The sequence below is a fragment of the Nannospalax galili genome, unplaced genomic scaffold (assembly GCF_000622305.1).
Source record: "Nannospalax galili isolate Female #2095 unplaced genomic scaffold, S.galili_v1.0 scaffold288, whole genome shotgun sequence".
Classification (NCBI taxonomy): Eukaryota; Metazoa; Chordata; class Mammalia; order Rodentia; family Spalacidae; genus Nannospalax; species Nannospalax galili.
This window is the reverse complement of record NW_008357996.1, coordinates 587,602-603,861: the sequence shown is the minus strand read 5'-3', so window position 1 is coordinate 603,861 and position 16,260 is coordinate 587,602. Positions and strand designations below refer to the sequence as shown.

At 42.4% G+C, this 16,260-nt stretch overlaps 1 protein-coding gene and 1 pseudogene across 5 annotated transcripts in view; both read right to left on the bottom strand.

Moving 5' to 3' along the window:
• Tln2 (talin 2) overlaps positions 1–16,260 on the bottom strand; it is a 488,380-nt gene that overhangs the window by 296,468 nt on the left and 175,652 nt on the right. The gene's annotated exons all lie outside the window — the stretch shown is intronic.
• Positions 9,664–16,260, bottom strand: part of LOC103752305 — a 41,027-nt pseudogene continuing 34,430 nt past the window's right edge.

Below are 16,260 nucleotides of genomic sequence, written 5' to 3'. Positions count from 1 at the left end.
AATCTGGAGCCCACAGTTGGGCAACTCTGAGAGTGCTCTAGAAGTCCTGGGGGGGCAGGGGTCCACTAGCAGCACTGGGACATTGAGCTTTGGGGCACATACAGAATCTGAAATTGGCCTAGTGAAAGCAATCGGAAGTCACAGAGTCTATTAGGTAAAAAGACTGCTTACAAGGTATTAAGATCACAATTGAAGCTTTGGCTCCACCAGCCGACTCTTGCATAAACCACGTGGTAACCATCCCCAACCCATGACAACAAGATACCAGTCTTGGGAGAGCACTTGACATATATTATGTACTATTCTCTTCACCTTTTATATCTGGTCATTCACATTGCTAAGTTCACTCCCTACATGTAGCCCCCAAATTCCCTTTTGGGAATTGAAAAGATGGCTCAGTAGTAAGAAAGCTTGCTTTGGAAACATGAAGACCTGAGTTCAAATCCACAAAACCCACATAAAAGCAGGGCATGCTTGTAATCCCAACACCACAGGTGTTAGAGACAGAAGGACTGTTGGAATCACTGACCACCATCCTAGCTCTAGATTCAGTGAGAGACCTTATCTTAAGGATACAAGGCAGAAATTGACAGAGCAAGACATCCAGCAATCTTCTCTACCCTATGGGTACATGCATCTGCACATGCATTCATCTACATCACACACATACAGACATTGACACACACAAAACATAAAATGCTCTTTGGATCTGACTGTGATTAAAGATTTTCTGAACCTCAACCTTACCAATTTAGGCTCTGGGCCCACTCGGGATATAACTTCATTTGTCATCAGAGAACACGAATGACATGTACATCCTAAGACCCTAGCCCAGCCCAGGTCAAGGTCCCTAGTCAGACCCCTTTACCCTACTTGCACTTCAGAAAAATCAGACGGTTGGGTCCCTAGAGGTCAGCTTTGCTCCAAATATGCTCTTGGCATCCATCATCGACTCTAGGCTTCAGTATATCCTTAAACGTTTTAGACTGTTTTCAATCACTGTCTCAGAGCAGAGACAAACAGTGGAGTCTTAATCAATCAAACTTTTTTTCTTGACATATCTCACATCACTGCTAAGTCATAGGAGGGAGGAAAAAAAAGACAAATATTTTCCCTGATTATAGTTAATTTGATACTTAAATCTTACAAGCCACAAACACTTCTCATAAAGAAATGAGTGAGCAAATGATAGATGAGATAACCCATTAAGAGTATGCTGATGAAATCAGAAAGAAACACAGATAGCCACTACGTCTATTCAACATTTTGTTTCACTGTCAAGCAACACAGACAGAAAAATGAAATAAGATAAAATGTTAAGAAGACAGAAAAGCGTTTGCTATTTACACTTGAAATGCCTGTCTGCCTAGAATCAAGTGGACTGTAGACAGTCAAATGGAAAAATGGAGTTTTTTTAAGGTTTCACTAAAAAATGATGAGAAAGGATAGAAGTGAAGAAGGGAGAGATGGAAAGCAGGGTTTTTTTTTTAATGTTTTCTATATTATTCTTACTTTTTATATGTATGAAAGTATTGCCTGCATACATGTAAAAGCAATGCTCACAGAGGTCAGAAGAGGGTGTCAGACCCCCTGAAACTGAAGTTACAGATGCCTGCTAGCCACCATGTGGGTGCTGGGAAATGAACCTGAGTCCTTTTAACCACTGAGCCATCTCTCCATCCCTGAGATTTTTTTTTTAATAATATTGTATTTTATGTGTATGAGTGTATTGCCTGCAAGTATGTAAGTATACCTGTGTCATGCAATGCCCACGGGCATCAGAAGACAGCATTGGATTCCCGTGGAACTGGAGTTAAAGTCTGTTGTTAGTTGCCATGTGGGTGCTGGGACTCAAACTCACATCCTCTGCCAGAGCAATCAGTTCTCTTAACTGCTGAGCCATCTCTCTAGTTCAAGTTTTTGTTTTTGTTTTTAAAGAAAGAAAAAGATGGGGCTGGTTAAGAACACTGGCTGTTCTTGCAGAAGATCTGGATTCAAATCCCAGCACCCACAGGGCAGCTGACAACTGTCTGTAACTCCAATTTCAGGGGATCCGACAGCCTCTTCTGTCCTCCGAGGGGCATTGCACAACACAGGTGCACTTACCTATATCCAGACAATACATGCATACACATAAAATAAAAATAATGAACAAAATATTAAAAAAGAAAAAGAAAACACCTAGAAGTAAACTTACATAGAATACATCAAACCAACATTATTTTAAATTTTATTGAAGGATGTGACATGTTTATTCCATAAAATATTAGAATGACTATCTCCCAGTTGGGAATACACAATTACAGTGATGGCAGCTTTTGGGCTTGGGAGATGACTCAGTGGGAAAAGGCATCATTAGACCTGAGCTCAACCCTAGGGACCCACGTGGTGGAAGAAGAGACCCAATTCCCAGAACCTCCTTGTGTGTGTGCCTGTGTGCTAAATAAATAAATGCAATAAAAACTTTAAAGATGGCCATTTTTCCTCAATCTCTTTACAAAGCCTATGTAATATGACCAGTGTCTTCATGAGATATTCTGAAAAACTTAGAACGCTGATTTGAAAGTTGAATTGGAAAAGGAAAAGCTTCTGGTGATATGCTGGTTGAATGAGAAATATCCTCCCATAGCTCAAGTATTTGAACATTGGGTATGTGGTCTCGGTGGTACTGTTTTTGGAGGTCTAGGAGGTACAGCTTTGCTAGAGGAAGTATGTTACCAGGAGAAGGTTGAAAATTCATAGCCTACTCTGACTTCCAGTTGTTCTTTCTACTTCCTGTGTGAAGATGTGAGCTCTTGTCCTATGGCAATGGTGTAACTGTTTCTTAGAATTTACCAACTTCAACTCTTACTGTGAAGTTTTCATAGCAAATGGAATATGAAAGAATTTTCAGGGTTGGAAAGATGGCAGAAGTGGTTAAAGCACCTGAGTGCAAGTGAGAGGTTCAGAGTTGGGACCCAGAACCCATGTAAACACCACGTGGACAGGGCAGCTCTCCCATAATTCCAGCACTCCAAAGGCAGATACAGGGGATCCCCAGAAGAAGCCAACTAGAAAGACTAGCTGAAATGGCAAAGTACAGGTTCAGCTGAGAGACCCTGCCTCAATGGAAAGGATAAGGATTGAGGGACAATCCTTACATCAACCTTGGGCTTCCACACATATGTGCACACAGCTGCAACAAACATGCCCACACATATATACATACCACATACACATGCATGAGAAATTTTTTTTCAAAATTGTCAAATCTACATCTCCACCAGACCCTAAGTTTCCTTAACACCTCTGCAAAGAACTTCTGAGATATTACTACACTGTTAAATTTGGGACTAAGTTGTAAAGTTACATGTTCAAAATACCCTTCAACTGGGCCTTAGCAGTCTTCTGGGCCTGTCTTGCCAGATGAAGAAAGTGATGCCAGTGAAGATGGCCCTTCATCAAACATCTCCTTAGCTCAGTCAATAGCAACAACTCAGTCTTCTTATCCTTTCCAGAAAAACAGTCCTAGCTGGCTTTGATGAAAGCCCACTTTTTCTTTTCTCTAAATACTAAACAGATAAGCCAAATCTTTTCTAATTTCTCATCATACCAGGCTGGGACAAGTCTCCCACTGACTTCTATGGTCTACAGTTCTCCTGAGTTTTATCACAGGTCATCTCTTTCCCAGGGCCATATTTATTATTCATCTCTAAGTCATCTTCAGTTAAAACTGTGGTTGTGAACTATACATAGGGCTTAAAACTCAATCAACAATTCCATATCTTCTATCAACAGCTAATACAAAATCTCTCTTCCTCCAGACCATGAGATACTCATCTGCAGAAATTCTCAGTGTTTCCACCAGGCCTTTGTTGTCAGACACAACAGACCAGTCACCAGTCCTCAGTGCCCTCCTCTGTAAGGCCATGGTGACAGGTGCAGGAGTTAGAAGACCACATGGATATTAAAGTGCTCCTCACATTTTGATCATTCCACAGTCAGCTGTTATCCTAATTTAGATTAAGCATCACCCCTGGTAATGTTTACCCAACTAAGTCTATACAGTCACTACTTTTCTACCTGAACAGTGAATTCTTATCATCCTCTTTCAAATCTAGGGAAGAAAAATACTGCACTATATTTTCTGCTATATTCTATAGCTATATTTATGAGCTGTAGAATACTAGCAAAAAATAAAAATTAGATTAAAAGGTATTTGTTGCAAGGTAATTGCATAGCATAAAAAATAAACAATAGCCTGGAAGAGAAGCATATTCTATATAACTTCCCTTGACAAGTATTTCATTAAGTACTTATGAATCATACACAAAATAAATAAATTTTTAAAAATTTAAATATGAAGGAGGTGCCTTGGCTATTATTATTATGAACATGACACAATCTATAGCTACCTGGGAAGACAGAACCTCAATAGAAGATGTGTCTCTACCAGATTGGCCTATCTGTGAGGAACTGTCTTGATTGATGATTGATGTAGAAGGGACCAGCCCACTGTGGGCATTGCTATCCCATGCTGACTGAGCATGAGCCAGAGAACAAGCCAGTAAGCAGCATCCTCCATGGTCTCTGGCTTCAACTCCTGCCTTGAGTTCCTGTCCTGACTTCCCTCAGTGATGAACCATTATCTAGAACTGTAAGATGAAATAAACTTTTCCTCCCTGAGCTGTTTCTGGTCATGTTTATCACAGCAAGAGAAAAGCAAACTATAACAGGACAGGGGTGGGGGCAGAGCAAAGTAAAATGTTATGTGTATGAAAATTCCATAATGCAATCCATTACTTTGTATGTTAACCTAAAAAGCACTAGGAAAAATTCAAAATATATAAACATGTAAGAAAGTTAGCATCTTAAACCAACAAAATGTTTTCCATGAGGCATGTTAAGAGTTTTACAAATGTTCACATCTTTTGATGTAGCAGTTATTTAAAGTTTTCATAATATGTTAAATTTTTATAAAGAAAAGCAACCTAGTCTACTCACAAATAGCTTCACAGTTTTCAAATGTAAGCTTTAGAAAGACAGGCTAGAGACAGATGGGGGAGGGGCCCAAGCTGACACTCCCCACCGTCCCACCCACTCCTCCCCACTCCCCGACCCCCTACCCCACACAACTAAGGTAGAGGTATTTGATGGCTCTTAGGGAGGAAGAGCTGCCCTCTTTGGGGGTTTTGGCCTCTGGTAGGTTGCCCAAGCACCAATGGATGGTCACACATTCATGTGCACAGGGGCAGCACTAATTGGACTCAGGGGATTATTAATAACAACAACAAAGGAGAGGGGGACATAGGTTGGGAGGGAGATGGGGGGAGGGACACTAGGGAGGATTTGGAGGAAGGAAGTGGTAGACAGATGTGATCAAAATACATTGTATAGGCAGGGATGGTGGCACATGCCTTTAATCCCAGTATTCGGATTGGGGGTAGTGGGCAGAAGCAGGCAGATCTCTGTGAATCTAAGGACAGCCTGGCTTACATATCAAGTTCCAGGCTGCCAAAACTAAATAGTGAGATCCCATGTAAAATAAGCACAAACAAAACATTAAATTAAATATATACAAATGTCAAATAATAAGCAAAAATTATCATTTAAAAGAAATATACACTAGAGAAATGATAGTCAATTTACAATGTTTGCAATCATTTTGTTCTATAAAGTCTCTATCAATGGGCAGTATTAAACCAGTGCTTCTAGAAGAAACTCAGGGTCAGTTTCCTGTGAGCTTCTGGTCCCAACAATTTTCCTGAACTGATCAGTACACAGTTATGATTTAAGCAGTGAAATCAACAGAAAGTAGGAAAATGCAAAAACCTGGCATGAAATAGGCTGCAAAGAAGACACTTGTTTACAGTACAAAAGCTCAAAGCAAGAGGCACAACATGTCTGTTCCAGTTTCATTTCTGTTGCTGTGATAAAAACACCCTGACAAAAAGCAACATGGGGGAGGAAGGGGCAATGTGGCGTGCGGTTCCAGTTGTAGTCCATCACTGAGGGAAAGCTAAAGCAAACTCAAGTAGCTAGTCACATTACATCCACAGGCAAGAGCAGGCATGGATCCTCACTTTGCATGCTAGATGCTACCCAGCTAGCTTTCTCTACAAAGTCCAGGACCCAGTCCATGCAAATGTGGCACCTGCCACGGGCTGGGTCTTCCTATATCAAGACAATCCTCCACAGACATGCCCACAGGCAACCTGATCTACCTAGTTCCTCAACTGAGTCTCTCTTCCCAGGAATTCTAGGTTGTACTGAGTTGACAGCAGAGTGTCCTTGGAGGGTCTCAGCACTGGTCAACAACTCAGTTTTCATGGCTGCACATGTCCTCAAAGGACCACAGATATGCCAGAAGAATTTACTTGGGGTTACAAATAAATTTTATCAAATAAGCAAATTCACAAACCTAGAATCTATGCATGAGAATTAGTTGTATGTATTAAGTTTGCTGAACACAATTTTCAATTGATAGGTTAAAAGCAAAATAAAAACACAGCCCATAAAAATGTTTGTCTATGCAAAAGTAGTTCTCCACCACAGCTTGTTTCACTTCCCAGAGGACATCTGGCAATGCCTGGACATATGTCGATTATCCAAGCTGGGTCTAGTAGGTAGAGCTGAAATGCTATACTATACCTAACAACAAAAAATTATCTGACCCAAACTGTCATTAGTATCAAGATTGAGAATCACTGTGCTGTCCCCCTTGTTTCAATTTCTAAAAAGTATATCTTTTAGTATCTTTTGTCAATTGATAATACTCAAGATAATAATGCCAAGGATGAAGTCAGTCTATTTCACTGACTGGTGACCTTGTATCTTCATACTTAAGCTAATGAAATGCTGCTAAATGTATCAACGTCACAAAGCAATTAAAAGGTACATTTAAAGGAATGGGGCTGGGGATGTAGCTTAGTTCACAATGCATTTGCCTAGCATTCTCAGAGACCTAGGTTCCATCCTCAGCACCAGACAACACCAAGAATGATGGTGCAGGGCTATAATCCCAGTACTTGAGAGAAGGCAGTAGGATCAGAAGTTCAAAGTCATTCTCAGCTATATAGCAAGATAGTCTATTCTGGAATATGTAAGACTCTATGTCAGAAAGAAAGAGGAGGGAGGAAGGAAAAGAGGGAGAAAAAAAGGGAGGAAAAGAAGAAGGGAGTGTAACTCTAATACTATAACAAATGAAATTAAATCTAGCTATTGTTTTATAACACCAGGTGAATAATCACCAAATAGGAAGCAGAAAGTATCTATTGAATATTGCCCTGAGCTACAGATCCCAGCTTGTTCCTGTAAGTCTTCAGAATCATGAACAGTTCACAAAGATTCCCATAGTTACCCTGCCTGAAGTGGAAAATTTAAAATGCTTTCTAAGTCTTAATGATTATATGCAAAGGTATGAATTAAGCAGCTCCCCCCAAATATCATTAATTGCACAAAGCTCAACACCCCTCCAGTGTTCCCCCATGTGGACTCAATATATCACATTTATTCATTCTTGAATCTAACATACTTTTAAAAATACTGAGTCAAGCAATTTGTAAAGTAGCTTCCAAAGTTTCTCAAGAGCATTCCAAATTCACAGAGCTAACATAATTACAGTAAATAACTCTCAACTGGAAGGCAGATAGGCTTCTAAGAGCTACACTTGAAGTTTGATCCTCAATTCTCCACTGCATAAATTTAGAACCAAGACATTATGTTAAGTCATTTTTTCTAGAAAAATGTTTTAATTCAACTGTATAAAAATATCTCTATGGTATTACTTTCCGTTTTAAGTATGTTCACTTGGCCCTGTTGGACATACAAGACCCTGTGACCTCTCCATCCTTCCTACTCTCTCCACTGCTGTTCCTCTATCCAACCCACATTTTAAACTCTTCCCTCAACTCTCCTCTCCCACATCTACATTTTGCATCCTAGACCCGAGATCTTCAAGATCATGGTCAAAACCAGCAAAGGAATTGAAGATCAAAATGCAGTTTCCACAGCACATTCCCGAACTACTGATCACAAGTTCAGGTGGAAGTCTTGGGAATCTGATTTCCATTCGGGCCCCAAGTTGTCTAAGAACGATAGCCCTAGCTACAGAGTAACACCTGGGCCTTCTTCGAAATGACTCATTACATCCTTGATTGATTTATCATCATTCCTCTGCTTTAAATGCCTTCCCAGTATCCCCAACCCATCCTTCAACCCCATTTAAACATCACCTAATCCAGGAACTATCATCTACTAACACATCTAGGTCAGACAAATGTCTCTTCTCTAAACTTCTATAGCAGGCAACATACAATACAGACCAACAAAATCAAAATAAAACCCCCAGTTAGTAGGAACTGGGGATGTAGTTCAGCTGGTACAGTGTCTGCCTACCATGTATGAATCCTTGGGTTCTGTATCCTTGGACTGAATCCTTGGACTCTATAAAACCAGGCGTGGTAGCAAACACCTGTAATCCCAGGAGTTCAAGGTCATCCATGGCTACATAGAGAATTCAACTTAGGCTACATGAAACCCTGTCCAAAGAATGATGGTAATGATAAAAATGATGATAATGATAATAAATCACCACTGTAGCTTTGTAAGAGTCCCCAGCTAGACAGAGCATTCAAGGGAGGGGACCACATGCCACTTGTACATTCACCCTTAGTGGTCACTGAATAGAAGGAAGAATGGATGGATGAATGGTCTCCAAAGAGTGCTCCGGGTATCAGCAGACATGGTTAAGATCTGGTCAAGTGACTCACCATTTTCATCATCACCTCCCAACACACTACCGTAAGAACTTGAACTAGCTCTATCTATAGACTGACCTCTCCAATTGCCAGAGATCATTTGCTCTAGGATTCAAACTCATAATTTTGCCTTTGAATGGACAATTTTTTAATGTAAAGTATGAATATTTCAGGCTTTAGACCCCAATTGATTCCAAAAAACAAAATCTGATTTCTCTCCTCAGAGTAGCTGAGGCCCCCACGTTGGGTGGTTTCATAGAGGCAGAAGAAGCACATTTCATCAGGCTTAGCAAGAAGCAAGTCCCTGATGCCCACCACATCCCAGCCTTAGGAAGGGAAAGAAACAAAATTCACCACCATGGGGTTGAACAGATGCACACGCACTAATGTAAAGGAGCAGCTAAACCTTGGCAAATTTGTTTTTTTTTTTTACTTCTGGTTTTGGAGGTTTGTTTTGTTTTGTGGGTTTCTTTTTGGTTTATGCTTTTTTCCCCCCATTTTCTTTTGCTACCTAATATATGCAGCACTTGTGAACTCCCAGTGGGTTCCCAGCTTTAAACACATTAAATGTTTTAGACTAATTCTTCAGGAATATAAAAAGACAAACGTGTTTTACTGTGAACGCTCTGCAGAGATGAAATGAGGCAGGAGTCTGGGTGGCGGAGGTTTTTTTTAAAAAAATCAATACAGTGATGAAGGGGTAAAGAATGCAAGAATTCAGGCATTCCGTGGAGGGTTACTTTCTCTCCAGTAAAGGTCCATGAAAAGGAGCAAACTGAGTACCATAGGGGAGTCAGCAGGAGCGCTGTGTGTTTTTCCCACCCCATGAATAAGTTTTTGCTGAAGGGCCACTGCTAGGTCCCCACTTGCTCCCGTTCCTTTGGCCTGATATTGCAGGGCAGTACAGGGACACTGAAAGAAAATGTCACGACTCCTCCTTGCCAGAATCATCATCATCATAACGGTCAGCATCTTCTTCCTCCTCATCTTCATCAATGTTGCTGTCACATAAAGAGAATCTGAGCTGTTGTCAATGGAAGGCACTTTTTAGGTTTGATGCAGTATTCTGCCAGGGTTGTGGGGATCTTCACTCTATCTTTCTCTGCTTCAGCCTTAGTGGCTGAAACCTGTTTCCTAATGATTTCAGCATATTCTTTGTCTTCTCCTTTACTGTGCCTCCATTTCCTGAACAAAACTGAAGCATCCACATTGGCTGGGGGAAAAGGTGTTGGGCTCATTAAGCACTGAGATTACACTTAACAGAATAGTCCTCACATTCTGAGTAGGATTCCACCTTTCAGAGGGCAGTTCTCCACTCTGTGGGTCATCTACAGGCAGATGAAGAATTGAAATGCATACATCTCCATTCTACAAGATAACAATATCACACTCAGTAACTAAGTAAAAACTGATACACACCTATAATCTTAGCACTTAGGAGGATGAGGCAGGAGGATAAAGCATGAGGTTAGCCTCAAATGGACAATTTTTTAAACTGATACCCTATCAACTCTCTGCATTTCTTTGTGCAGTTCTAGATTTTCCTTTGGGAAATCTAAAAACTCAAAGATGTTGTATGTTGCTGGCCCCAAACTGAGTACAAGAGGTTGATCTTCGCTGGCACAAACTGATTCCCACAATTACATCTCCATCTGGCCACTTGGAGAGAGAAGGGGAAACCTAACTCAAAGCAAAGGGCAGTCTACTGGTCACTATGGTGCTCAGCCAAGTACAAAGCTCAGGTCTTTTGACAGATGGTTACAGATGTGAACAAAGCAGCAAGCAGCTCTGAATACTGGTGACCATCTTCTTATAAACCCAAGGAATGAGTAATGGTTAATCTTTATTGTCAACTTGAAGAGATTTAGCATCACCAAGGCAACAAACCTCTAAGCATGTTTGAGAGAGATTCCAGATTAGGTTAATTGAGGTAGGAAGACCCTACATGCAGGCAGCATCATGCCATGTGCTGAAGTTCTGGACTGAATAAAAAGTGAAAGTGAGCTGAAGATGAGCATTCATCTCTCTGCTTCCTGACTGCCTATGCAACATGACCTACAACCATGACTTCCCCACCAGGAGGAACTGTGACCTTTCTTGAACTGTGAGCCAACATAAACCCTTCCTTCCTTAAGTTCCTTTCATCAAGTATTTTATCATAGCAACAAGACAGATAACAAATACAGAAATCTAGGAAGAGTACAGTCAATCAGGAGAATCATGTCTATAACTTGAAAAGTGGGCTTTTTCAGTTATTGAGTATTTCATTTCCTATTTAAGTCAATTTAGTGTGTGTGTGTGTGTGTGTGTGTGTGTGTGTGTGTTGCAAGCATGTGCACCTGTGTTCACATATGCAGAGGTCAGAGGACTTCAGATGTCTTCCTTTATCACTCTCCGCCTTTTTGCCTTGATACAGGAGCTCTCACTTAACTAGAAGCTCATGGTTTCGCTACACTGGCTAACCAGCAAACTCTATGTATCTGCCTGTTTTCTATCCTACTGGAATTACAGGAAAGCCCAGTCAGGCCTGACTTTTTACATGGGTGCTAGGGATTTGAACTCAGGTCCTCATGCTTACAAATCAAGTGCTCTTACCTACTGAGCCATCTCCCTGGCTCCATAAGGCCTTCTGATGTCCACACTTCCTTGCCAATCTGAGCTTTCCCTATTCTATCAGAACCCATATAAAACTCTGTGTTGCAAGTCTGTACACTGTTCCTGAACATTCCCATTCTGTTCCCACCTCTATAATGGTGAGACTAACGCTTCCTAACACACATCTTTTCTTTATCCAAATCCTTCCTGGGCTGGAATCCTAATCTCTCAAAGGCAGACATCCAAGACCCTGGTCTTGTCCTCTCTAAGTTTTTTTCCTAATACTAGTTGTCATCTTTTACTTTTAATTATCCTTGGGTTGAGCACAGCCCAAGATGAAATTTTGCAATGCTTTATAAAGGGCCACTCAAGTAATGTCTTGCAATTAGCATAAAACCCATAAATCCTGTTTGAGCAAATTCAGACTGTGACTTAGCTCTCCCAGATCCCCGTCAGTCATTCCTTCTTCATGCCCAGAACAGTGCAAAGGATGGAACGTAATTTCAGAGGCAATATATTTTAACATTCACAGTGTTGGCCATGGTCCCACCGCATTTCATAAGCAGACTGGCAGTAACAGCTGCATGAGGAGCAGACATCTATCAGGCTGCTCTCCTGGTCTGCAGATTGCTGAAGCCCTTCCAGTGAGAGGCAGCATAACTGTGTGAGCTACAACTAAAGTTTTCCAACATCTGCATAAAATCATCCTAGAACACCACCAGAGGGGAGGACATGAGAAAATGCCCAAGGCATTCACATGGCAGCAGGCTCCAACTACCTCCAAAGCAGCTTCTGTCCCCTTTCCTAGTGCAGTCTCAGGTCCTTCAGAGCTTGCTTAGGGGCAGGAGGTGGTCATTTGGAGGAGTGTGGAACTCCTTGACATGTAAATGAGGAACAGGGAAAAGCAGAGATTGGTTACTACTGAGAGGGTCCACAGATAGTATAAAGAATCAAATTAGGACCTAGTTCTCTCACCCTCTAAGCTACATTCCCAACCCCTGGGTACAGTACTATTTCCACTGAGCATGATAAGGGCATAAGGGGAGAGAGAGGAGAGAGGAGAGAGACGAGAGGGGAGGAAGGGGGAGGGGGGAGGGAGGAAGAGGGAGAGAAGGGAGGAGAGGGGAGAGGGGAAAGGGGAGAGGAGGGAAGGAGAGGGGAGGAAATCAGTTCCCAGTTCCCATGTCTGGGGACTCCCTCTGGCCTGTATGGGCATGAGAGAGAGAGAGAGAGAGAGAGAAGAGGAGAGGAGAGGAGAGGAGTGGAGAGGAGAGGAGAGGAGAGAGAATATGCCTGCTATCAAATGTGTGTGTGTGTGTGTGTGTGTGTGTGTGTGTGTGTGTGTGTATGCATGCATGTGTGTTCACATACAAGCAAGCACAGACATTAATGCAGTCATGATACATTTGGCCACTCAAGGTTCACTCCTGTGTGTGGCTAGACAGTTCACCTAACTGGGCAAAGACTTTTGACATTCCAGTTAGGGTTTATATTAGCCACATTTGGATGCATTTCTTGACAAGTTAGAAAAAGTAAAAGGGTTAGCAAACAAGATTGAGAACACTGCTCTGAATAGTCTACAAAGTAGAGCAATACCTTACACAACTACAAACAATAATGACCTTGAACTTATTACCAGTAATAGTAATCCCTACCTTATAGGAAAGAGTAGGTTCTCTGATAAGTAATGGTCAGATTCTATCTTCCCCATGCTATTTCTCCATATTCTTTCTTCATCCATGCTATCCTTTGCCAAGGTCCTAAATAGGTTCTGAATAGGCTGTTCTTTAGATCAAGGGTGTGGCAGCCAACATGCTGGGATTTTTTTCATGCCTTCACACATCCCATCTCCATGAGGAGTTACTTTCTCTTGGGAGCTGGGGGTTGGGGCTGTATAGACACTAAGCTGAGCCTAGTCATGTGGGTGCCAGTGATGATCACCTAGTCTAAAGGACTCTGCTTTGAACATGTGGCCAGAGACCATTCACCAATTTCAGAGTCACTGTGTGCTGGGAGCAGATGCAGCATTCTCTCTTTCCCTCCCTCTCCCACCTCCTCTCCCTCCTGCTCACCCTCTCCCTCTCCCTCCTCCTCTCCCTCCTCCTCTCCCTCTCTCTCTCCCTCCTCCTCTCTTTCTCCCACCTCCTCTCCCTCTCCCTCCTCCTCTCCCTCTCCCTCCTCTCCCTCCTCCTCTCCCTCTCCCTCCTCCTCTCCCTCCTCCTCTCCCTCTCCCACCTCCTCTCCCTCCTCCTCTCCCTCTCCCTCTTTCTCTCCTTCCCCTGCCCTGGGCCTGGGCAGAAGAGCAAATGTTCATCTAGAAGACTATCTCTCCAGCAGCCATCCAGAATACCCTCTTCTCAAAAAATACCTTGGCAGTTCACAACTGTGGGGCAAGAAATGAAATACAGTGAAATTAATATGGTAAAATCAGAGGGCTGAACTCAACAGCTGCTATTCCATCAGGGGGCAACAACCAAACACAAAATGTCCAGTCACACCCTTCAGTCTATCCCAGGAACACAAAGCAGGCAGATCAGCCAAGCCCTAGTACACTTGCCTGGCTGCTTCTTACAGAGGAATCCTTAGTAAGAATCTATTCCTATGAAGTCACGTGACTTGTAGTATCTTCTTCTGTCACCAACAGCCCCCAAAGAGCCACTTCAGAGATAGAAGGGCTGATGCCAATGCTTCCCACCTTCCCACACTGTCTGCCATCCCATGTCATAGCTGAGGGTTTGTTCTGCCCTTAGCTACAGAAACATACTCCCACTGAATAAAACTTTCACTCTTCCAGAATGTTTCAGCTACACTTAATGTCCTGTATGCCTGACTCGTACTGCTTTACAGACCTAAGAGAATACAGGAAGGACATGAAGTTCGAAGCCCTGGTTGCACACAGGGCTTCCTCTCCCAGTATGCTTTTAGGATCATATTGAAAGAAGAACTGACAAGATCAGTCTGAGATGCAAAGAACCCTGATGTTGGGTAGATATCCTGGGTACCTGTTCTATAAGTATTTTCTGGGTGCCCAGTCTGAACATAGCCCTGTCTGCACACCAACCAGGTGAAGTTCCCACAAGAGGGCTGGGATCACAAAGTTTGTCAATACATATGGAGTAATATGGGATATAGGCCACTGTCCAAGAACAGGGAACAATTGTTCATTGTTGACTGGGTTAACCATAAAAGGGATATGCAAATTTGCAAAGATCTGTAGCTCTGTTATGCCTGGATCCCATCCAGAAAACTCAAGAAAGAGCACATCCACACAGAGAGCAAGGGAAGAGATGGGATGTAAATGCAACTTGAAAAGATGTCGCCTCACCATGTTAAGAAATGTTTCCTCTCCTATACGTCTCAGCTCCAGAATGCAGACTTCTCTTTTCCATGAACTCGATCATCATGGCAACAAGAAATTTACTGAAGAAGGAGCAAAGACATCTCCTTGCAATGTTTATTTTTAATCATCAGCTTGGTACAATCTAGAATCACCAGGGAAGAGAGTCTCAATGAAAGATTGCCTAGGTCAGGATGGCCTGTGGGCGGGGACTGTCTTGATTAGGTTGACTGCTGTGAGAAGACGCAGCCTGTAGCAAGAGGTACCCTTCCCTGGGTTTGGGTGCTGAGTTGTCTAAGAGTAGAGAGGGTGAGCTGGGTACTGGCATGTATATGTTCACTCTGTCCTTGACCATGGATGTGACATATCCAGCTGTCTTAAACTCCTGCCACCCTAACATACCTGCCCTAATGGACTGTAACCTGGGACTCTGAGTTACAATAATCACATTCTTTCCTAAGTTGCCTTTTGTCAGGGTATTTTATGGAAGCAACAGAAATAAAACTAGGATACTATTGCTCTTCATTTTCTAGACAATAAAAGAAAAATAACATGTAGTGAGATCCACCTGGAGGTCATCCCCAAATCTCCCCTGCCTTAGCCCAGGTCTCCAGCTGGGAATGCAGAGGCTGTGTTGCTACTCCTGATTAGAAGAAAAGAAAATAAAGAAAGGTAAAGGCTTCTTCTGACAAAGTTTCTTTCTAAAATTACCAACTGCAGTGGTAACTTCAGGCTAAGGAAGGCAGATGATCACAGGGTAGAGCAGGAGGGGCTGGGGTGGGGGACGCAGGATTGCTGCTGGCAGACCAATTAAAAATGGGCACTTCCACAAGTGAAAAACGGCCCCAGGCACATCTAAGCTTAGAACCTATGCAAGACCACTGAACTTACTATCTGTTCTAATCAAGTACATGGGACCCTTCCTTGTCCACACCGAGCAGGGCTTTTTCTCCAGGTGTCTGTAATGACAGACCACTGTAGAAATGAATCTATGATCAATCACATACCTTCCTTTCCAGTTAGCATTACTTCTAACCTTCCAGAAGGGACCATGGCAAGAGGGCTAGGATGCAGACACTCTGAGGGAGGCAGAGACAGAAGAAGGGGAGTGTCTAGTGGTACGGCTGGTAAGCTGAAAGGAAGGTGGTGGAGAGGACGCACAGATCAGAGCTCAGGCCACTGCTTCTAGGAAAGGAACTTTGATGATCGCTTGTGATGGTCTGGAGAACAAGGACCAAATCTGAAAGCATCTGGGCTGCAAGAGACTGCAAAGGCCATGCTTCCCTTAGACCCCGTCCCACACCCTGCTCTTCTCACTGAATTCTCCCCTATGGATCCTCTCATGACTCCACACTACAGCACTGAGTACAGCTTAGAATTAATTACCTATCTGTGTCCTTACTTCATTCTCCACATCAAGGTTCAACCATGTGCCTTTTTTTTTTTTTGAATTAAAAATATTTTTTTTTAATTTTTAAAAATGATTTATTTAATAACAACATACTTAGAAGAAGCATATCATTACAACACAATTGACATATTCAATAACGGTTTCCTGAGGTAGGATGCATCTATTTCAAAATTGGCTGT